Source organism: Ictalurus punctatus, chromosome 13 (genome assembly GCF_001660625.3).
Source record: "Ictalurus punctatus breed USDA103 chromosome 13, Coco_2.0, whole genome shotgun sequence".
In the NCBI taxonomy this organism is placed as follows: domain Eukaryota; kingdom Metazoa; phylum Chordata; class Actinopteri; order Siluriformes; family Ictaluridae; genus Ictalurus; species Ictalurus punctatus.
In genome coordinates this window covers 27,325,946-27,352,500 of record NC_030428.2, presented here as the reverse complement: position 1 = coordinate 27,352,500, position 26,555 = coordinate 27,325,946, and the positions used below count along the sequence as shown (strand labels likewise).

The 26,555-nt window shown below is 39.9% G+C and overlaps 1 protein-coding gene across 1 annotated transcript in view; it reads left to right on the top strand.

The window, feature by feature from the left end:
• afap1 (actin filament associated protein 1) overlaps positions 1-26,555 on the top strand; it is a 93,606-nt gene that overhangs the window by 185 nt on the left and 66,866 nt on the right. The gene's annotated exons all lie outside the window — the stretch shown is intronic.

Below are 26,555 nucleotides of genomic sequence, written 5' to 3'. Positions count from 1 at the left end.
TTTAGCGGCGTTTTCCACCCTTCATTTATTAGCAGAATCTTAGAGTAACATTAGTTTTCTGGACGAGTTAGCCTTCACCGTTAGCTCCACGTTTATATTTATATGACCCTTTTAAATATCATTTCAATTTCATTTAATACACAAGACAACTGTTAAAAAAAACACGACTCTCTCTTTATCTAAAATCTATATTTTTAATAAACTTTGATGTTTGTCTGTGTTAGCGTTGGGAGAGAAGGATTTTCCTCCTTTTGTTCCCCGGTTATTCATTCAGACTTTATAAATGACACCGCATAGCCTTTACAGTGTCAACTCAGACTCATCATTTAGTCATGTGTGCACTTCCGGGTCGGTTTTGTGCGGTTTTGAAGCGGACAGAAGCACAAAGAAAGACACATGGGACGTGATTAATAGCGCGTGCACGAGCGCTCGCGTGGTCAGACGTGCGCGCACAGCAGAGAGACAGAGACAGACAGACAGACAGAGAGAGCGAGAGACTATCTAGTAGTGTACCTGCACTACAGGTAATAGATAGATGGGGTGCCAATATTTCTGGAATGGATTAGATAGATAGATAGATAGATAGAGTGCCAATAATTATGGGGTTGACTAGATAGATAGATAGATAGATAGATAGTTAGATTGGGTGCCAATACGTCTGGAGTGAATTAGATAGATAGATAGATAGATAGATAGATAGATTGGGTGCCAATACTTCTAGAGTGAATTAAATAGATAGATAGATAGAAAAATATCAACAAATGACAGTGGTGGATAAAATGCAGGCATCTATTCTACTCTAGAAGTATTGGCTATCTATCTATCTATCTATCTATCTATCTATCTATCTATCTATCTCACTATAAGTATCTATCTATCATCTATCTATCTATCTATCATCTATCTATCTATCTCACTAGAAGTATCGGCTATCTATCTATCTGTCTGTCTATCTATCTATCTATCTGTCTATCATAGATAGATAGAGGATGTTTACGTGGCTCTCCTAAAAACTGTTAAATGTGACATTTTGCTAAGAGATCAGAACATTTATACTGCAGCTAATGTAAACATGTAATTAAGACGCTTCATGGACGTACATGTATAATCACTCAAAACAGAATCTTAATACATGAAAAAATGATACTTTCTATTCCCTAGACGAGAAACTGTTAGGATGCGATTTGGGACGTGGCCCATGCATGAGTGTGGGATCAGCTGGATATTTTGGAGACATACACACACCGTTCAGACCGGAGATTATGCCTAAAGGGATGGGGGGAGGGAGAATGGGATGAGGAAGGGACACGCCACAAAGGCGCACAGCACAGGGTGGGAGGATGTGTCGACTAAATGATTTATAAAACAGTCTAATTCATCAAATACAACAGACATGAGACTGCGTTGTTTATTGTTATTATGATTATTTTGAGATTGTATTGTTATAGTAGCTGTATTGTTGACTGGAGGAAATACTACAGCGATTATTTTTAAACTGAATGTTTGGATGTGTGTGTGTTTGTGTGTGCATGTGAGTGTATGTGTGTGTGGGGGGAGGAGGACGGGGGTAAGCATTTCTTGGATCTCATCGAGGAAGTTTTTAAGGTCTAATTCAATCGGCTGCTTTCTCCACCGAATAATTGGCCTGAGACACACCCTCGGTGTCTTCCTGTTTACTGGATTACTGACTGAGTTTGGACTCTGATGATAAAGACACTGAAACACTGAGACAATGAGATACTGAGACACTGAAGCACTGAGACACTGGAACGGTGAAACACTGAGATACTGAAACACTGAGACACTGAAACACAGAGACAATGAGATACTGAAACACTGAGATACTGAAACAATGAGACACTGAGATACTGAGATATTGAAACACTGAGACAATGAGATACTGAGACAATGAGATACTGAAACATTGACATACTGAGACAATGAGATACTGAAACACTGAGATACTGAGACAGACACTGAAACACGGAGATACTGAAACACTGAGATACTGAGACAGATACTGAAACCCTGAGATACTGAAACACTAAGACACTGGGACTATGAGATACTGAAACACTGAGATACTGAAACACTAAGACACTGACACTATGAGACACTGAGATACTGAAACACTGAGATACTGAGATATTGAAACACTGAGACAATGAGATACTGAAACACAGATACTGAAACACAGACAATGAGATACTGAAACACTGAGACAATGAGATACTGAAAGACTGAGATACTGAGACAATGAGATACTGAAACACTGAGACAATGAGATACTGAAACACAGACAATGAGATACTGAAACACTGAGACAATGAGATACTGAAACACAGATAATGAGATACTGAGACAATGAGATACTGAAACACTGAGATACTGAGACAATGAGATACTGAGACAATGAGATACTGAAACACTGAGAGACTGAAACACTGAGATACTGAAACACTGAGATACTGAGACATTAAGACACTGAAACAATGAGACACTAAGATACTGAAACACTGAGACAATGAGACACTGAAACAATGAGATACTGAAACACAGATATTGAGACACTGAGATACTGAAACACAGATACTGAAACACTGAGACAATGAGATACTGAAACACTGAGTCAGTGAGATACTGAAACACTGAGATACTGAGACACTGAGGTACTGAAACACAGATACTGAAACACTGAGTCAGTGAGATACTGAAACACTGAGACAATGAGATACTGAGACAATGAGATACTGAAACACTGAGATACTGAGACAATGAGATACCGAAACCCTGAGACAACAAGATACTGAAAAATGGAAACACTAAAACACTGAGACACTGATATATTGAAAAACGGAGACATTGAAAAATTGAGACACTGAGACATAGAAACACTGAGATACTGAGACACTGAAACACTGAGATACTGAGACAATGAGATGCTGAAACACTGAGACAATGAGATACTGAGACATAGAAACACTGAGATACTGGAACACTGAGATACTGATATACTGAAAAACAGAGTCACTGAAAAACTGAGACAATGAGATACTGAGACATAGAAACACTGAGATACTGGAACACTGAGATACTGATATACTGAAAAACAGAGTCACTGAAAAACTGAGACAATGAGATACTGAAACACTGAGATACTGAGACAATGAGACACTGAAACACTGAGACAGTGAGATACTGAAACACTGAGATACTGAGACAATGAGACACTGAGATACTGATATACTGAAAAACCGAGACATTGAAAACCTGAGATACTGAAACACTGAGATACTGAGACAATGAGATACCGAAACACTGAGACACTGAGACAATGAGATACTGAGATACTGATATACTGAAAAACCGAGACATTGAAAAACTGAGACAATGAGATACCGAAACACTGAGATACTGAGACAATGAGGTACTGAAACACTGAGACACTGAAAAACTGAGAAATAGAAACACTGAGACACTGAAACTATGAGACACTGAGATACTGAAACAATGAGACACTGAAACTCTGAGGCAACATCCTGCTCTCTCTTACCTGTCACGCACTATCAGCCTGACCAGGTCAAAATAATCTTGAGGAATCCAGCATGACCGTCCAAGTGCAACCCTACGCCAGGGATACGATATCATGTGGAAAAACAGAGATAAGCGTTTGGACACAGATCTCGGTCCAGCAGAGAGCCTTTGATCAATAGCCAGTTGGGAATTTGGAAGGGGTGTGTCCCAGAAACAAAAGATTCCTGTAGCAAAAGAAGGAGAAGAGAACTGATTTATCTTTCAGAGTAACTTTTGATCTAGGATCAGTTTTCCCACTGTGCTGTAATAAACCAAAACTTTCAAAACAACCTACTCAACCTGTACAGATTCTGCATTGTTCTGAATGTTTATTTTATTCAAAGGGGAAGAAGATCCAGAAGATTAATAACTGGACAGTAACCATTACTTAAGTGACTTTTATCATTAATAAATATCCACGCTGAATTCCTTACCTAGATACAACGGCTAAACTTTCACCCCGTAATCAAAACATCATGATGTTAAATCTCAGTTCTGAATTTAGGTCAAAAGTGTGAACACCAAACCATCACACCTACATGTGGTCGTTGGACGTCCCACTCCAGATTTATTCCCCCTTTGCTGTTATAATAAACTCCATTCTTCTGGGAGGGCTTTCCACTAGATTTTGGAGCGTGGCTGTAGGGATTTGGGGATAAAAAAATCAACATAACTAATAGGTGTCCCCCTAGTATTTGTTCCCAATATCATCCCAACCATATGATTGTGGTTGTACATTCAGTCAGAAATGATTCATGTGTGTGAAAGCCCAACGCAGGACGTCAGGATGCCAGGACGAATGCTCACGCGTCTCCTGCGGTTCAGGTTCAGACAGGGCCGTGCTAGTATGCGTTATCGTGCTCGTACACGCCTCGTTTCTGTCTGCACAGCTTACACGCCAGTTTATTTAGCTGCACTGCCGTGACTTTGCCCTCGTGATGAACACGGGCGCTAAAGTATTCCCGGTGCTGCGATATTTAATCCTGATGGAAGCAGATAGCATGGCAGCTGGCTCCGTTCTCCTAAACATATCTGCTGCCGGTTGCGATGACATCATTGTTGGACATCTGGGAAAAACCTCCTGCTGAGAGATTTGACAAGCTCCAGTTTTGGCACGGGAGTGTCGGGGTGGGGGTGGGGGTGGGGGGTGGGGGGTGGTCTTCGGGTCACGGACTGTAAATCTACACATGATGTTGGGTTTTTGCTGCGTCCGAGTAAATCAGATAACTCGGAATTTCTGAACTCGAACTAGGAAAAACAAACAAAGAAAACACCCCCCCGATTCGGAATTCCTACTCGGAAAGACGGGCTCCTCAGACCTGAGGTCAGTAAGTGAAGTCAAATCGACATGGCCGTACCGGTTCGGGCCGAGACGCCGTCCCGACGAGCGATCAGCCGACGCCGTCTTCGGTTCAGGTGCGTCGGACACGAGTACGGCTAGAAGGTCTCGTTTACCAGCAAACATCGCTGTGGAAGAGCGCGCTGAACAATTTCGTACGATTGCGATTTCGCCAGTCTGAGTAGTTGCGATTCAAGTAGTTTTCCGTAAAAAAAACAGCACAAGTTGCGTCACAAATTTTGCAACAAAAGCGAGCGACATCAGAGGAAGGAATAAATAATTTAGCAAAAACTTGTTACGACTTTATAGTAATTAGGGGTGTAGCGATGCATTCGCTGAAATGGCAACAATCATAAATGGATTACTATCAAATGTATTAAGTATTTGTATGTATTTGTATGCAAATGTATCCAAATGTACCTGGTAAAAATAGTTTAAACTGATAATTAAGCTAGCAAGGGGATTTGGCCATAACATCGGTCATCATCATGCAGAAATGAATGGTAGGCCTACCCCAGATCCTGAATGAAGTTACTCTCATATCGCCTGTAGGATACGGAATCTAATTTTACCGTTTCTTACTGTACCGTAGCGGATTCTGTGGCATTGTCAAATACCTAAATGTATCGCTCGCAAAACCTTTGCGTTCACCCGAGAAACTTTGCATACTGTTCACAGTGGAGCGGTTTATAGAGATTTATTTTGATTTTGGACTCGAGGATAAAGAAATGAATTCGGTGGTTAGTTCAAGACATGGTTTTCACACAAGTGAAAGACACTTGAAAAGGATGTTACGCGAAAGAGGATTACCTCGACGTATGTCTCTCGTGAGCACACATGTTTTGATAGAGAGAACACGACAGGTTTTAAAAATATTCTCAGGAGAATGCAAAAAATAAAAATTGCAAGAGAGTGCAGATATCTTTGCGAGAGAGCACAAACGATGCGAGAGGACGCAGATATCTTTGCGAGAGAGCACAAACGATGCGAGAGGACGCAGATATCTTTGCGAGAGAGCACAAACGATGCGAGAGGACGCAGATATCTTTGCGAGAGAGCACAAACGATGCGAGAGGACGCAGATATCTTTGCGAGAGAGCACAAACGATGCGAGAGGACGCAGATATCTTTGCGGGAGAGCACAAACGATGCGAGAGGACGCAGATATCTTTGCGAGAGAGCACAAACGATGCGAGAGGACGCAGATATCTTGCCGAAAGAGCACAAACGATGCGAGAGGACGCAGATATCTTTGCGAGAGAGCACAAACGATGCGAGAGGACGCAGATATCTTTGCGAGAGAGCACAAACGATGCGAGAGGACGCAGATATCTTTGCGAGAGAGCACAAACGATGCGAAAGAAAGCAGATATCTTGCCGAAAGAGCACAAACGATGCGAGAGGACGCAGATATCTTTGCGAGAGAGCACAAACGATGCGAGAGGACGCAGATATCTTTGCAAGAGAGCACAAACGATGCGAAAGAAAGCAAATATCTTTGCGAGAGAGCACAAACGATGCGAAAGAAAGCAGATATCTTTGCGAGAGAGCACAAACGATGCGAAAGAAAGCAAATATCTTTGCGAGAGAGCACAAATGATACGAGAGGACGCCAATATTTTTGCGAGAGAGCACAAACGATGCGAGAGAACGCAAATATCTTTGCGAGAGAATGCGAAATGAAGAAGGTTTATCGGTAGAAATGCAGACGCGCTAACTTTTACGTTTTAGCCGTAACAGTTGCGTTTTCCGACTCGTCGCTATGGCGATATGGGAGATGTGTTTCTGCTTTTTCAGAATTATTAAGTAGTACTCGATCTGGGGGAAAAGCTTTCACTCTAGAATAATCTCATTAGCAATACTGCTCGGGCTGTAAACCTGAAACCAGGAGAAAAGTGTAAAATGAGAAAGAGAGAACAACCGTTTTTTCCTTTCAGACAGACAACCTGTCTCACAGCCAAAGACCTGCTGTGTTTTATTTTTTATTTATTTTTGCCAAGGCTTTTATTTGACACTTAATATTTCTTGGCCAGAAACCACGTGCTGGAGAACAATAAAAAAATTAATAAAACCCAAATAAAATCCAGGCTTAGAGCGGTGTGAAGTTCTCTCTGAGGAACCGCCATGACTGCGCGTGAAATAAATAAATCAGTATTAAAAGGTTTACAGGTAGTTCGGCTGCACGCTAAATCTCCATTTATCTCTCGTTTTGTTCAGAATTAGGATCAAACCTAAGAGCTCGTTCCAGTGAAATTCGGATTTCCCGTCATCGCTTAGACAAAAACACTGAGTAGTTTGATTTAACCCGGGAGCTTTGTGTTTAATTACAGACTCACAGTTTGTGTTTGTGTGTTCGTGATCAGACACGGCCTAAGCGTAACATGTGTGTGTGTGTGTGTGTGTGTGTGTGTGTGTGTGTGTGTGTAACACCCAGCTGTGAACAGCTGCTGCTTCTTTTCCTCACTGAATTCCTAATCAGCCCCAGGCCTCGCCTGTTTAAACATTAAGAGCGACAGATCAATAGCCGGACCAATCTAACGTTCAATACCCAGACCAATCTGACGTTCAATACCCAGTCCAATCTAATATTCAATACCCGGTCCAATCTAACATTCAATACCCGGTCCAATCTAACATTCAATACCCGGACCGATCTGACGTTCAATACCCGGACCGATCTGACGTTCAATACCCAGTCCAATCTAATATTCAATACCCGGTCCAATCTAACATTCAATACCCGGTCCAATCTAACATTCAATACCCGGACCGATCTGACGTTCAATACCCGGACCGATCTGACGTTCAATACCCGGACCAATCTAATATTCAATACCCGGTCCAATCTAACGTTCAATACCCAGACCAATCTGACGTTCAATACCCAGTCCAATCTAATATTCAATACCCGGTCCAATCTAACATTCAATACCCGGTCCAGTCTAACATTCAATACCCGGACCGATCTGACGTTCAATACCCGGACCGATCTGACGTTCAATACCCGGACCAATCTAATATTCAATACCCGGTCCAATCTAACGTTCAATACCCGGATTAATCTAATATTCAATACCCGGACCGATTTGACGTTCAATACCCGGACCAATCTAATATTCAATACCCGGTCCAATCTAACGTTCAATACCCGGACCAATCTAATATTCAATACCCGGACAGATTTGACGTTCAATACCCGGACCAATCTAATATTCAATACCCGGTCCAATCTAACGTTCAATACCCGGACCAATCTAATATTCAATACCCGGTCCAATCTAACGTTCAAACCGGATTAATCTAATATTCAATACCCGGACCGATTTGACGTTCAATACCCGGACCAATCTAATATTCAATACCCGGACCGATCTAACGTTCAATACCCGGACCAATCTAATATTCAATACCCGGTCCAATCTAACGTTCAATACCCGGATTAATCTAATATTCAATACCCGGACCGATTTGACGTTCAATACCCGGACCGATCTGACGTTCAATACCCGGACCAATCTAACGTTCAATACCCGGACCAATCTAATATTCAATACCCGGACCGATTTGACGTTCAATACCCGGACCAATCTAATATTCAATACCCGGTCCAATCTGACGTTCAATACCCGGACCAATCTAATATTCAATACCCGGACCGATTTGACGTTCAATACCCGGACCAATCTAATATTCAATACCCGGTCCAATCTAACGTTCAATACCCGGACCAATCTAATATTCAATACCCGGTCCAATCTAACGTTCAATACCCGGACCAATCTAATATTCAATACCCGGACCGATTTGACGTTCAATACCCGGACCGATCTGACGTTCAATACCCGGACCAATCTAACGTTCAATACCCGGTCCAATCTGACGTTCAATACCCGGTCCAATCTAACGTTCAATACCCGGACCGATCTGACGTTCAATACCCGGTCCAATCTGACGTTCAATACCCAGTCCAATCTAACGTTCAATACCCGGACCAATCTGACGTTCAATACCCAGACCGATTTGACGTTCAATACCCAGAACGATCTGACGTTCAATACCCGGTCCAATCTAACGTTCAATACCCGGACCAATCTGACGTTCAATACCCGGACCAATCTGACGTTCAATACCCGGACCGATCTAACGTTCAATACCCGGACCGATCTGACGTTCAATACCCGGTCCAATCTGCCGTTCAATACCCGGTCCAATCTAACGTTCAATACCCGGACCAATCTGACGTTCAATACCCAGACCGATTTGACGTTCAATACCCAGAACGATCTGACGTTCAATACCCGGTCCAATCTAACGTTCAATACCCGGACCAATCTGACGTTCAATACCCGGACCAATCTGACGTTCAATACCCGGACCGATCTAACGTTCAATACCCGGACCGATCTGACGTTCAATACCCGGACCAATCTAATATTCAATACCCGGACCGATCTGACGTTCAATACCCGGACCGATCTGACGTTCAATACCCGGACCAATCTAATATTCAATACCCGGTCCAATCTAACGTTCAATACCCGGATTAATCTAATATTCAATACCCGGACCGATTTGACGTTCAATACCCGGACCAATCTAATATTCAATACCCGGTCCAATCTAACGTTCAATACCCGGACCAATCTAATATTCAATACCCGGACCGATTTGACGTTCAATACCCGGACCAATCTAATATTCAATACCCGGTCCAATCTAACGTTCAATACCCGGACCAATCTAATATTCAATACCCGGTCCAATCTAACGTTCAATACCCGGACCAATCTAATATTCAATACCCGGTCCAATCTAACGTTCAATACCCGGACCAATCTAATATTCAATACCCGGACCGATTTGACGTTCAATACCCGGACCAATCTAACGTTCAATACCCGGTCCAATCTGACGTTCAATACCCGGTCCAATCTAACGTTCAATACCCGGACCGATCTGACGTTCAATACCCGGTCCAATCTGACGTTCAATACCCAGTCCAATCTAACGTTCAATACCCGGACCAATCTGACGTTCAATACCCAGACCGATTTGACGTTCAATACCCAGAACGATCTGACGTTCAATACCCGGTCCAATCTAACGTTCAATACCCGGACCAATCTGACGTTCAATACCCGGACCAATCTGACGTTCAATACCCGGACCGATCTGACGTTCAATACCCGGTCCAATCTGCCGTTCAATACCCGGTCCAATCTAACGTTCAATACCCGGACCAATCTGACGTTCAATACCCAGACCGATTTGACGTTCAATACCCAGAACGATCTGACGTTCAATACCCGGTCCAATCTAACGTTCAATACCCGGACCAATCTGACGTTCAATACCCGGACCAATCTGACGTTCAATACCCGGACCGATCTAACGTTCAATACCCGGACCGATCTGACGTTGAATACCCGGACCAATCTAATATTCAATACCCGGACCGATTTGACGTTCAATACCCGGACCAATCTAATATTCAATACCCGGACCGATCTGACGTTCAATACCCGGACCGATCTGACGTTCAATACCCGGACCAATCTAATATTCAATACCCGGTCCAATCTAACGTTCAATACCCGGATTAATCTAATATTCAATACCCGGACCGATTTGACGTTCAATACCCGGACCAATCTAATATTCAATACCCGGTCCAATCTAACGTTCAATACCCGGACCAATCTAATATTCAATACCCGGACCGATTTGACGTTCAATACCCGGACCAATCTAATATTCAATACCCGGTCCAATCTAACGTTCAATACCCGGACCAATCTAATATTCAATACCCGGTCCAATCTAACGTTCAATACCCGGACCAATCTAATATTCAATACCCGGACCGATTTGACGTTCAATACCCGGACCGATTTGACGTTCAATACCCGGACCGATCTGACGTTCAATACCCGGACCAATCTAACGTTCAATACCCGGTCCAATCTGACGTTCAATACCCGGTCCAATCTAACGTTCAATACCCGGACCGATCTGACGTTCAATACCCGGACCGATCTAACATTCAATACCCGGACCGATCTGACGTTCAATACCCGGTCCAATCTGACGTTCAATACCCAGTCCAATCTAACGTTCAATACCCGGACCAATCTGACATTCAATACCCAGACCGATTTGACGTTCAATACCCGGACCGATCTGACGTTCAATACCCGGTCCAATCTAACGTTCAATACCCGGACCGATCTGCCGTTCAATACCCGGTCCAATCTGCCGTTCAATACCCGGTCCAATCTAACGTTCAATACCCGGACCAATCTGACGTTCAATACCCAGACCGATTTGACGTTCAATACCCAGAACGATCTGACGTTCAATACCCGGTCCAATCTAACGTTCAATACCCGGACCAATCTGACGTTCAATACCCGGACCAATCTGACGTTCAATACCCGGACCGATCTAACGTTCAATACCCGGACCGATCTGACGTTCAATACCCGGTCCGATCTGACGTTCAATACCCGGTCCGATCTGACGTTCAATACCTGGACCAATCTGACGTTCAATACCCGGTCCAATGTAACGTTCAATACCTGGACCGATCTGACGTTCAATACGCGGACCGATCTAACATTCAATACCCGGACCGATCTGACGTTCAATACCCGGACCGATCTGACGTTCAATACCCGGTCCAATCTGACGTTCAATACCCGGACCGATCTGACGTTCAATACCCAGTCCAATCTGACGTTCAATAACCAGACCAATCTAACGTTCAATACCCGGTCCAATCTAACGTTCAATACCTGGTCCAATCTAACGTTCAATACCCGGACCAATCTAACGTTCAATACCTGGTCCAATCTAACATTCAATACCCGGTTCAATCACGTGAAAACTTTTGTACTGTATGTCCTGTTAGATGGCGGATGTTACCACATTGTAAATCAATGTTCTAATTAAATAGAAAAAAATAAATCAGGTGATATTATCTTTTATATAAGTGGTTAACACCTATGCTTTAAAAACATTGCCTCTGTTTCAAATAGCAAACAGTCGTTCCTTCACCATCGTCTCGCAAAAAAAGCGTAAACTCCTCCGTCGTGATATCGGAAAAGTTACAGCTTTACCTCGGACTGTTGCAAAGCGCCGACACTGGAGACTCCTTCCTTATCTTGGAATAACAGCACGATAGCGTAATATTTATTATTATGTAAGTTTTGTGTATGTATAGCGCTCGCAAAACCTAAAAGTCCCGGTGAATGAGCTGTTGCTCTAGAAACGATAATGTACTAGAACAAGCGAAAAGCCTTTATAGAAAATTTATCAACACCTTCTGACCAATCACAATCCAGAGTTTAACAGCGCTGTGGTTTAAAGAGGACGTATTATGCATCTTTTTACAAGATGTAATTGAAGTCTCAGGTGACCCCAGAATGTGTCTGTGAGGTTTCAGCTCCAAATACCCCACGGATCATTTATTATACCACGCTGTAAATGCTCCTTTTTAGGTGGAAGCAAAAATGCACAGTTTTCACGTCTGTCTCTTTAAATGCAAATGAGCTGCTGTGGCCCTCCTACTTTCCAGAAGACGGATGTGCCTTTACAGCTCGTGCTTCGAATACTACGGCAACAACAAATCAGAAGAACCGGTATGAGTGACCCCATAAATACAATCAGAGACCGTGGTAACTTTAGCCGCATTAGCCATGGAATTTGCTAACAAGCACGTTCGGAAAGGCGATCTGCAAACATTCAGAAAATATAAAGTGCAATACTTACGTCTTCGGGTTATGAATCTGGATCACGGACGGTCGGTACCGATCCATTCTTGAGAATCAACTTTTCAGTAAATCCTGCTTTGTATTGTCCCGGGTTCACAAAGAAGTCCGGTGTAAAATGATTCAAACAAACATGTCTATGTAATAATGCGGAGTCCGTCACCAGTTGTGGGCGGGGCTTGTTCCAAAGTGACGTCATACTGGATAGAATACGTGAACGACTCATTCTGAGACACGGTTTATGATTTACAGGGAATATAATAAAAGGACTGGGTGGATTTTAACCATTATAGGGTGGTTGTGTACACACACTGCCGTCACACACTTACGGTCAAACACCACGTAAAAGTGAATTGTGCGTAATAGGTCCCCTTTAACTTGAATAGTTTATATTTAATATAATAATACATTTAGTTTGTGATGACTCTGTTCTCCTCTCTCCTGCTGTCTGCTTTCTTATTTTCTTATTATCTGCCGACCTGCCTTCTTCATCCACTGCTCTTTTTAAAAAAAAATTCTTTCTTTTTTCAAAACAAGTACCAGGTGTGTGATGTGTGTGCTGGTCATGCAGGTGTACACCTAAACGCCTGGTATTTAAAGCCCTGAGGCATCTCTCTCCATGCTCACCTCTCATTCCTTATTTACTTTCTTTGGTTTCAGGTTCCACTTCACCGCAGAATGAAAATTCCTTTCCGTGGTGCATACCCGCAATTCCACAACACACACACACACAGGCACACACACACATTTCTCCTTATAACACTTAATATTTTCCGTTTCTTATTTTTCTTTTACTTTATATTGATTTTAAAGAAATAAAAGTTACAACACACCCTTCTAAGGATTAGAGGTATAATTGTTAAATTTGAATTGAGCCATAAGTGTGTGTGTGTGTGTGTGTGTGTGTGTGTGTGTGTGTGTGTGTGTGTGAGAGAGAGAGAGAGAGATCAATATCATTATAAATAAACACACTACAAAACTTTACAACATGCTACAAACTTTACAACATGCTACAAACTTTACAGCTGCACAACATACTACATAATTTAGCATCTGTAGAGCATACTACAAAACTTTACAACATGCTACAAACTTTACAACATGCTACAAACTTTACAGCTACACAACATACTACATAATTTAGCATCTGTAGAGCATACTACAAAACTTTACAACATGCTACAAACTTTACAACATGCTACAAACTTTACAGCTACACAACATACTACATAATTTAGCATCTGTAGAGCATACTACAAAACTTCACAACATGCTACAAAACCTTACAACCTTATAGCATTCTGCATAATTTTACACATGTACAACATGCTGCAAAACACACTACAAAACTTTACAACTTTTCAACATACTACAAAACTTTGCAACTTTTCAACATACTACAAATCTGTGCAACTTTTCAACATGCTACAAAACTTTACAACGTACTACAAAGCTTTACAGCTCACTACAAAACGTTACAATTTACAACTTACCACACAACTTTACGATTGACTACTAATCTTTACAATTTACAACTTACCACAATACTTTACAACATGCTACAAAACCTTACAACATGCTACAAAATCTTGACACCTGTACAGCGTACTATGAAACTTTGCAAAAATACGGGGTACTACAAAACTTTACAACATGCAACAAAACTGAACTACTTTACAACATACTACAAAATTGTAAAGTTTTGCAGTCGTTTGCTTTACTAGCTACTATACAACATATGTACTACGTTGTAAAGTTTTGTAATATATTGTAAAGTTCTTACCAAATCTATATAACGTGATAATATCGTGTACCACAGAAATGTCTTTGAAGCTGCAGTACCGAATCAAGTATTGGAGCTAATATACAATACGTACAAGTAACTAGTAACTTTTATATTTCAAACAGAGATGGCGATAGAGAGGCAAAAGTTCAGTACTGCAGCTTTAAGTATCACAATACAATATTCCTTTCATATCGTTCACCCCTGCTGTAGGAAACATGATTAACTAGGAATATTTTTTGCTGTCAGAACATTTGTTAGGTAACGTTTTATAACTGGGTGTTTTCCCCAGTTGAGGCCTGAAGGGTTGACTTGCATGAATACATTCTCTTTCTCTTTCTCTCTCTCTCTCTCTCACACACACACACACCACATACCCATGCTCCTGCAGAGAGTCCACCTCAGACTTGCAGATACTTCACGTGCCACAAAGAAGCCGTTGTGCTCTCGAGTGCAGATTGGATTGGTCTCATGTGTCAGAATTGAAAACTTTTCTCGCTCTCTCTCTCTCTCTCACACACACACACACACACACACACACACACACACCTCGCATTCCTGCACCAGAACTGAGAGAGAGCTAGCGGATCAAACGGATTACTGTGTTTATTGAAGAGGCCAGAACATGTGAGGTGTAGCGTGTTGTGTTTAGATGATATCATCACCGAGCTCATCGTGCTCGAGTTCAAGGGTCGAGTGAAGCTTTGAAGTTACGCCCGTGAGCTACACACAGCAGATATATCACGGTGGGATTAATACATACAAACTGTCCGTGTGTGTGTGTGTGCGTGTGTGTGGTGAGATCTTTGTTGTGTTCAGGAGAGCCTCCGAGATCCTGGGCAGCTGCGGTTCAGTCTCCATCAATAGTAGACCTGTGAGAATTAGGACGAGGTTTTCATCTATTTTCATCTGGACCTGTGTCTCACGATCTATACAAACCCACAGGCAGTTGAACTCTCTCTCGCTCTCTCTCTCTCTCGCTCTCTCTCTCGCTCTCTCTCTCTCTCTCTCTCTCTCTCTCTCTCTCTCGCTCAGACACACACACACATGATGTAGGATTTAAACTCAATCTTCAGTGTGCTATTATTAACACTGCTGTCTTTGTCTAACACACCTTAATGACTCGCGTATTAGTCTTTATAACCCTGAATCACAAGGTGTAAAGTGTTTTAAGTGTTATTTTGTTATTTTGACTCAATAACTTGCTATTTCATGATATTATCTTTTTATTACGGCACGGAAACTTGTTCTTATGATTGACTAACTCATTATTTCACCATATTATCTCATTATTATGACTTACTGACTCATTTATGAATTACTGACTCATTATTTCAACATATTATCTCATTATTATGACTTACTGACTCATTTATGACTTACTGACTCATTATTTCAATAAATCTCATTATAACGACTTACTGACGCAATATTACGACTTACTGACTCATTATTTCAATATTATCTCATTATTATGACTTACTGACTCATTATTTCAACATATTATCTCATTTTTACAACTTACTGACTCATTATTTCAACATATTATCTCATTATTATGACTTACTGACTCATTATTTCAACATATCTCATTATTATGACTTACTGACTCATTATTTCAACATATTATCTCATTATTATGACTTACTGACTCATTATTTCAACATATTATCTCATTATTACGACTTACTGACTCATTATTTCAACATATTATCTCATTATTACGACTTACTGACTCATTATTTCAACATATTATCTCATTATTACGACTTACTGACTCATTATTTCAACATATTATCTCATTATTATGACTTACTGACTCATTATTGTGACTTACCGACTCATTGTTACGACTTACTGACTCATTATTTCAACACATCTCATTATAACGACTTACTGAATCAATATTACGACTTACTGACTCATTATTTCAACATATTATCTCATTGTTACGACTTACTGACTCATTATTTCAACATATTATCTCATTATTACGACTTACTGACTCAATATTTCAACATATTATCTCATTGTTACGACTTACTGACTCATTATTTCAACATATTATCTCATTATTACGACTTACCAACTAATTTCAACATATTATCTCATTATTACGACTTACCGACTCATTATTTCAACATATTATCTCATTATTATGACTTACTGACTCGTTATTTCAACATATTATCTCATTATTACGACTTACTGACTCATTATTTCAACACATCTCATTATAACGACTTATTGACGCAATATTACGACTTACTGACTCATTATTTCAACATATTATCTCATTATTATGACTTACTGACTCATCATTACGACTTACTGACTCATTATTGTGACTTACCGACTCATTATTACGACTTACTGACTCATTATTTCAACACATCTCATTATAACGACTTACTGACTCAATATTATGACTTACTGACTCATTATTTCAACATATTATCTCATTATTATGACTTACTGACTCATTATTACGACTTACTGACTCATTATTACGACTTACTGACTCATTATTTCAACATATTATCTCATTGTTACGACTTACTGACTCATTATTTCAACATATTATCTCATTATTACGACTTGCCGACTCATTATTTCAACATATTATCTCATTATTATGACTTACTGACTCATTATTTCAACATATTATCTCATTATTACGACTTACTGACTCATTATTTCAACATATTATCTCATTATTACGACTTACTGACTCATTATTTCAACACATCTTATTATAACGACTTATTGACGCAATATTACGACTTACTGACTCATTATTGTGACTTACCGACTCATTGTTACGACTTACTGACTCATTATTTCAACACATCTCATTATAACGACTTACTGACTCAATATTACGACTTACTGACTCATTATTTCAACATATTATCTCATTGTTACGACTTACTGACTCATTATTTCAACATATTATCTCATTATTACGACTTACCGACTCATTATTTCAACATATTATCTCATTATTATGACTTACTGACTCATTATTTCAACATATTATCTCATTATTACGACTTACTGACTCATTATTTCAACACATCTTATTATAACGACTTATTGACGCAATATTACGACTTACTGACTCATTATTGTGACTTACCGACTCATTGTTACGACTTACTGACTCATTATTTCAACACATCTCATTATAACGACTTACTGACTCAATATTACGACTTACTGACTCATTATTTCAACATATTATCTCATTGTTACGACTTACTGACTCAATATTTCAACATATTATCTCATTATTATGACTTACTGACTCATTATTTCAACATATTATCTCATTATTATGACTTACTGACTCATTATTTCAACATATTATCTCATTATTACGACTTACCGACTCATTATTTCAACATATCTCATTATTATGACTTACTGACTCATTATTTCAACATATTATCTCATTGTTACGACTTACTGACTCATTATTTCAACATATCTCATTATTATGACTTACTGACTCATTATTTCAACATATTATCTCATTGTTACGACTTACTGACTCATTATTTCAACATATTATCTCATTGTTACGACTTACTGACTCATTATTTCAACATATTATCTCATTGTTACGACTAGGGATTTCACGAGAACCGATACTTAGGTACCAAGTCGGCACCAGCATTGTTAAAACGTGACGGTACTTGTCTTTCCGCAGTAGCGTCAGTACCAATGGTAATGAAGGTACGGTGGTTGCAATTTTTCCGGAACTGATGGGGGCAGCAAATACGCGTAAGTGTTTTAGTCGGTCAACAAGTGGTAAAGAAGAAGAAGAACGCATACAAGCACATGCTACCGCATTTTAATGTTAAAAACTACCTCCGAATGGGCCACCATGCATCTCCATTCAGCCCGGGTCCTGTCAGCTAAATGTAGCCTCATGTCACTAATAATTATTCACATGTTCATGCTTTTAATAAATATTTCTGGCCTGCCACCATATCAGTGAATTTAAACTAATTCTTGCATTCAGAGTATAAGGGGTGTGTGCGCGCACGCGATTAGGAGGTGCACCTTAGCACTTGTGACCTCCACTGTTTTATTAGTCACTGTCAGACAGTGTCTGATCATTAAAATACCCCCTCTCTCTTTTTGCCAGTATCAGCCAGAGGAGGATGCCCTCCAGGAGAGTTTTAATTTTATTTTCAAAATTTTATTTTTATACCACACCATGGTATCGACTTTGCTATCGAGTATCATGTACTCTTGTTGGTATCGGTACCGACTACTAGATTTTTGGTATCGTGACGTCCCTAGTTACGACATAGTGGCTCCTTTTTACGACTAGTTATTATGACGTATTAACCTGTTATTATTTCAAATGATCTCTTTATTACGACTTACTAATTTGTTGTTTTGAATTCATGATGTTACTCTTTATTTCAAGAGATTATCATTATTAAGACGTAGTAACTCTTTATTTGAAGATCTCTCGTTGTTGATACTTAGTAACTTGCTATTTAGACGAACCAACTCATTATTTGAAGGTATTATCTTGCCATTTCAGCTCAGTAACTCATTATTACAACTTACTAATCCATCATTATGACTTTGTAACGTATTATTTCAAGATCCGTTACGACTTACTCCATATTATGAATATCTAGCTTGTTATTATGGCTTACTAAGTCATTATTAAGCGCTCATTATTTAGACTTAGTAGCTGAGTAATAACGAGTTGTTAGTAGAGTTGTCAATAAGTCGAAATAATAATAAATCAAAAATATATATATTATGCAGTAGTGAGTTACTATTGAGTCAAAACAATAAACAATTTCACACCTTGCCATTAAGGACTTCATACGTTACCCAGAATGCCGTTCGGCTACCTGCTGATAGTGGTAGTGGGATTTACCCCTCGCTTCATCTCTACCTAAAGAGAGCGACGCAGCGGAGTTTATTAGGTTTAGACATTCCTCACTGGTTACTGCTGCTTTTTATTTTTACATGAAGTTTCTGTTTTAGATCACACACACACGCACACCCACACACACACACACACATACGCACACACACCTCTGTAAGGGAATTCTGTCAGAATCCATATATAGCAAAGAGCTGGATGGATGTTACTTTCGAGCTCTTTGCCAGAATTAGATTTCATTTTTGGCGCAGCAGAATGACGCAGGCATGCTCACACATGCTCACACATGCTCACACACACACACACACACACACACACACACACACACAGAGATAAAGAGAGAGAGCGAGAACAAGAACGGAGCAATACACAAGCAGAGTACTGAGGGTGCGTGTGTTTAAACAAGAGTGTCTCAGCGTTTAGATAATCTCCTCTATTTGCTGTTTCTATCACTCGGGCTGTTGAAGTCCTGCAGATGTTCCTCTGAGATGGTCCACACTTTCTTCTCCTCCTTCTTCTTCTTCGTCTCCTTCTTCACTCTCTCTCTCTCTCTCTCTCTCTCTCTCTCTCTCTCTCTCTCTCTCTCTGTCTGTTTGTATCTGTCTCATGTTTTGCTGAAGGCTGAGGTATCTTTGCTTTAAGTGCATCAGCGCTGAAGGCCATGTCAGATGAAGAGTTTAGCTCTTCGGGTAACTGTACAGATGTTCTTCTAGCAGAGGAAAGCTGACAGCTGGAATGACTTGACCACATCTTTATCTCGCTTTCTTCTCTCCACGGCCTCCGATAACGTCGGATCAGCATCGCATTAGGTCACGATTTGAAATCCGTTATATACACGGAATGATCTGCGCAGGTGTTTTGAACACTTCCTGGTAGCCCCACCCACTTCCCCTCAATCTGACATGCTCTCGACATGCAGGGAAAGTCACCGTAAATTAAGACTACTTAGAGTTCGTTCGTGTGAAATAAAATCTATATATGTTTCCATCCAATATGTTCAACAGAACAAAATCGTCACTTCCGGCGACAAACCACGCCCCAGTTCCTACTTTGTTTTTAAATTGTTAAAAGAGTGCAGTATATATGTACATGGTAGTGCTTATAACATGTACTCTATATACATAATATATATACAGTAGTACTTATAACACACTATGTCATCATTACAACTTTATAATGCACTATGGCAAGTGGGGCAGTGCATTATGTGGTATAACATGTTATGAACACTACTGAAACAGCAATAAAGTGTGTTACGCAGTTTCATAAATATCCACAACAATGTGTATAATACCTTATGAATGCTTTATAACACGATATGAATATGCAGTTCATTTTAATGATCACCTTTCTAAGAAATGTTACCAAATAAATTCACCCAAAGCTTCATTTTTTAACGATAGTTATATTTCTTAAAATTCCTTAATTAAATGGTTCCTCCATCAGGAAATCCAAGATTGCATGAAAAATCTCTATTTGCATACTGTAACGTGATTGGCTCTTATATTTTGTGACACAATAACACTTCTTGAATCAGGAAAGCCAGAATGCATGAATAATCCTATACTCATTTGCATACTGTAACGTGATTGGCTCTTATATTTTGTGACACAATAACACTTATTGAACGCATTCAGATCTGCACAGGTTTATTTATTTTTTTTACTTGCTTTTGTTTATTCATGACATTTTATCATGACAAATTTAAATGAATTCCTCCAAAATAGTTGAATTTAAGGATTAATAAGAATAAAAGAATAGCTCAGTCGTGCACTCTGTATTAGACTTTATTACCTCTATAAAGTGGTGTTTGTTAAAGTGGTGTTGAAGTGCTCTGGATGTATCCTACAGATGATTTTGTCGTGTAATACGAGGCTCCGTCAGAGGAAATGAAACATCCTGCTGTTTGGGGTTTTGTTTCGGGGAAAAGGATGAGTGAGTGATTTAGGCTTTGTGACTCTGAGCTTATGAATGTTGTATGAGAGCAGATTGCCTCTTTAACTCTGTACTAACCCCCACTACTAACACCCTCACCCTCTCTGTCTGCCTTCTCTGGGGCTCCCAGCTGACTGGAGCTATAACACAGCGCACAGGTCCATGGCGGCTGGCTAGCCAGATGGTGTGTGTGTGTGTGTCCTCATTCTCGTCGCTGTCCTTCTGACTCCAATCAGACATGACCAGATGGACATGGAAGAATATTTAAAAAAACAGGATTTTTTTTTCTAATCTTATGCTAATTTTTTAAGATTGTATGTTCTACACTCTGTGACGCTTTTAGTCTGGTTGAGCAGAAGCCTGGCGTGTTCTCCACGTCCGTGCGGTTCTTTAGGCAGATGAGATGTCAGGAAGTGAATCAAACGTGTCGTGTTCTAGTGAGAAAGTGATTTGACTCTGAATCGACTCCACTGCAGCAAGTAAATCAAACGTGTCATGCGTTCTAGTTAGAAATGATTCGACCATGAATCGACTCCACTGCAGGAAGTGAATCAAACATGCAATGTGTACTAGCAAAAGTGATTCGACTCTGAATCGACTCCACTGCAGAAAGTGAATCAAACATGAAATGTGTTCTAGTAAGAAAGTGATTCGACTCTGAATCGACTCCACTGCAGAAAGTGAATCAAACATGAAATGTGTTCTAGTAAGAAAGTGATTCGACTCTGAATCGACTCCACTGCAGGAAGTGAATCAAACATGCAATGTGTTCTCGTAAGAAAGTGATTCGACTCTGAATCGACTCCACTGCAAGAAGTTAATCAAACATGTCATGTGTTCTAGTTAGAAAGTGATTAGACTCTGAATCGACTCCACTGCAGGAAATGAATCAAACATGTCATGTGAAAGTGATTTGACTCTCAGTTGCACAGTATAGAGTAATTTACATTCAAATGCATCCGCGTACTAACCCTTAATGAATTTGAATGCATTTTAAAGCAGTTTGGCAGCCGTAATAATGGAGATAGAGGAAATGGAGAAATGGATGGAGTGATGGTGAAAGGCAAAAGAGATAGAAAAAAACAGGAGGTGGTTGAGGACATGTGTAAAACAGCATGAGAGGAAGCACTACTTAAAATCATTCATTCCAGTTTCCATTCCGTCTGCCAATCCAACCGTGTGTGTGTGTGTGTGTGTGTGTGTGTGTGTGTGTGTGTGTGTGTGTGACTCACACTGCATGCACATGTTTTTAATGTACGCTCTTCATTGATAAATGATCCAGAATGCTCATGTTGTGTATGTTAGATGAAGTTATACAGAGAGACAGACAGGATTCGGTGAGTCTTAAGCACAGGAGACTTACAGGAGAGAAGCGAGTCTCGGAGTTTCATTCTCCTCACTTTCTCTCTTCCTTCCTTCCTTCCTTCCTTCTTTCCTTTGGGCTCGAGTGTTCTGGATAAGAGCCAGCACTCTGTGCTCATGTTCTTTTCAGAATCGTCCCATCACTCTCCCAGGGTCAAATTCTGTTACTTCACCTCAGATCCTTCACCGGACCTCGGCACTGAGACGACTAAAGTAATCAGACTGAGCTTCTTTTCCTTTGTTCATTTTAGTCAGTGTGTTTGAAGGCTGATTTAGCATTGGCTGAAGATAAAGTCTTCTGATTAGCTGGAATACTGTTTATAATTAAAGTAATGAAATAATGAGACCAATTACATTAATATCGCAATTATCATCAGTACTTCAGTAACATTGACCCTTTTAGTAAACACAATTTTTTATTCTTTGCATTGTTTCCTCATCTTAATTAAATAAATTATTCCTTTAGTCAGTTCAAATGTCATGTTTAAAGGTGCAATAGGCAAGATTTGTCAACATTTTGTCTCTAAGGGTTAAATACTTACTTCTAGAACTAGGACTTACTTCTATGCTTTGGATCGTTGCATTACTGCATAATCCAGTTACGCTTTTAGGATTTTCTGGTAGAGAGCAGAATTCATGTGTCCCTCAATTACTGCAAGTTGCCCAGGCCCTGAAACAGTAAAGCATCCCCACACTATCACACTGCCTCCACCATGCTTGACTGTAGGTATGATGTTCTTTTTGTGGAATTCTGTGTTTGGTTTATGCCAGATGTAACGGGACGCCTGTCTTCCAATCAGTTCCACTTTCAGCTCATCAGTCTCCCAAAAGGTTTGGGTGGTGTGTTTTGGCAAAATTCAGATGAGTCTTAATGTTCTTCTGGGTCAGCAGTGGTTTTCACCTCGCCACTCTTCCATGGACTCTATTGTTGCCCAGTGTCTTTCTGATAGTGGAGTCATAAACAGTGACCTTTATAGATGCAAGTATTTATATTAGTATGAGATATACACAAAAACAAAAGCACTATACATGAGGCCTCCCCCCTCCCATTCCCACCTATCTACATAAAGCTCCGCCCCTAGAACCTACAGCAGTTCAAACTGAGTTAGCATTGAAAATATCTTGAAAAAGCACCGCCAGTGTTTATTCTAGTTTTACTGGGATTCTTTTTGTTATGTTTTTTCCATGCAACATGATTTTTTATTATTACCTCACAATGTGAATTATCTGGCTGTGCATGGGCGCTTACTGAAATCAGAAAGAGAAATTGGCGGAGTGAAGGGGAATGTCTATAAAATGATTGACAGGAGGCCCATGTAAACACAACAGAGTCTTCCAGACTGTAATGGAGTTTTCCAAACAGGTTTCCTCAGCCGTGTAATACAGTTGTCCCGAGGCTACGGTTTAAACCAAGCTCACATTTTTATTTATCATGTTCAACATAATTTCCATGTTATTTTTACTAGTGAGAAGTTTAAAAAAAATATATTGTTGATTGCACCTTGAAATGGTTGCAATCAATGTCTAGGGATCTATTAACACAACTTCTATTTGTTTCTATTTTTTTTTAAAAGTCTGGGTTTTTCCATTTTAAAAGTATTGTATTCCAAGCTGTCAAATGTGTTCATTCATTATGTCTAAATTCACATCACAGATGTATTTTGTAAGGCTTTTGTTCATTCTTGACCGATTATTTGAGGTTCAGTGCGAAAGTGGTACTCATAACAAAGCCTCTTCTTGTTTTAATGTGACATCTGATTGACTCCAGGACTCTTCGGGGCATGAAGAGAAGCGCCTAAACATGTCAGCTCGAAATCGGCCCGTGCTTTTAAAACTAGATGATAAGTTACAGCGGCACATGTTGTAACTACCATCTCAGAAGTGCGGCGATAAATCAACAAGGAGGACGACGCCCCGTCCTTCTCTAGGTGCATTTGAAGAAATGTCCACTGGAAAAAAGCGAGAACCTGGCCACACTTGTGACTAGAAGTGTCCGGGTTTTAAATTTTCACAGTACAAAAGCCTAGGATAAAAATATCATGGTTTCATGGTAAAGCTTAGAGAAAACATCAAATATTGGTTGGGCATCCCAATCAGCTGATAGTTAGGGTCTCAGTATTGGTATGGGGAAAAAACTGGTATTATTTATGCCATCTCTAATTATCATTGTAAAAAAGTGCTGCACGGCTTAGACAAAAAGTAGATAGTAATTTCACTTAGCTGTGGTCAGTAATGGCGTGTTCTTCTGTGCGTGTGATAGCCATCGTGTATTATACTGCTATGGACATGCTAAGAGAAACGGAGGTTGCTGTAGTGTGGTTAAGGGCGCGTCCATGGGGAGGATGGGAAATTGTTGGGAGTCGCAGCTGGACACAAAGGGATTGAGAAACTGTGGAGTATAGAACTTGACTAGGTTAAAAAAAAAGAGAGAGTGAGTAGACGATATTAGACAAATTCATTTTAACTGCTATTTTGAAAAAGTCGAAACCATAACTCCCCTACTTGTGACTAGCCGGTCCTTTGTTATTGACGTATCAGGACACATTAGCACTCACTCAGTGGATGGTATGTGGCCACGTGCATCTCTGAAAGTATTATATATGTTTTTAAGAGATCAGATCTGCTCACGACAGTACTTTTGTAACAGTTCAGCTGAAAATTCAATTCAATTTTAAATTTGTATAGCACTTTTAATATTAGACATTGTCAAAAACAAGATTTAGATTTAGATCCACAGTGAACAAGCCAGAGGGATATGGGGAAGAAACCTTGAGAGGAACCGAAGTCAAAAGGGAACCTGTACTCTTGCGGGTGAGCTTTCTTACTGTCAGCCATCTTATCTTAATGGACCATTATTACTGTCAGCCATGTCATCTAATGGACCTTTATTAATGTCAGCCATCTTGTTAGAGTAGATCTTTGTAGATCTTTCAACAAGATGGCTGACTGTAACAAAGATCTACTCCAACAAGATCTTTATTACAGTCATCCATCTTGTTGGAGTAGATCTTTATTACAGTCAGCCGTCTTATTGGAATAGATTTTTATTACAGTCAGCCATCTTGTTGGGGTAGATCTTTATTACAGTCAGCCATTTTGTTGGGGTAGATCTTTATAACAGTCAGCCATCTTGTTGGAGTAGATCTTTATTACAGTCAGCCGTCTTATTGGAATAGATTTTTATTACAGTCAGCCATCTTGTTGGGGTAGATCTTTATAACAGTCAGCCATCTTGTTGGAGTAGATCTTTATTACAGTCAGCCATCTTATTGGAGTAGATCTTTATTACAGTCAGCCATCTTATTGGAGTAGATCTTTATTACAGTCAGCCATCTTGTTAGGGTAGATCTTTATTACAGTCAGCCATCTTGTTGGGGTAGATCTTTATTACAGTCAGCCATCTTGTTGGGGTAGATCTTTATTACAGTCAGCCATCTTGTTGGGGTAGATCTTTATTAAGGTCAGCCATCTTGTTGGGGTAGATCTTTATTACAGTCAGCCATCTTATTGGAATAGATCTTTATTACAGTCAGCCATCTTGTTGGAGTAGATTTTTATTACGGTCAGCCACCTTGGGCTGGTGTAACGTTCTCGTGACTGTGCCGCCAAGTGGTCTGGAGGCGATTTTACATTTAATATTTTCCTAAAAACAACCTCAACATTCAACTACCTTGTACATCACAAATTAAAGGGATAAATATCCATCTTTTGAGAAAGCATGCTGACATTAATGAATGAATGAACGAATGAATGAATGCCTTTTATTGTCACTGTACACATGTACAATGAAATTAAGAGCCTTAATTTACTTAATTAATTAATGAACATTAATTTTGTCGTTTAAAGAACGATTCTGTTAACGAACAACGGCGGCTT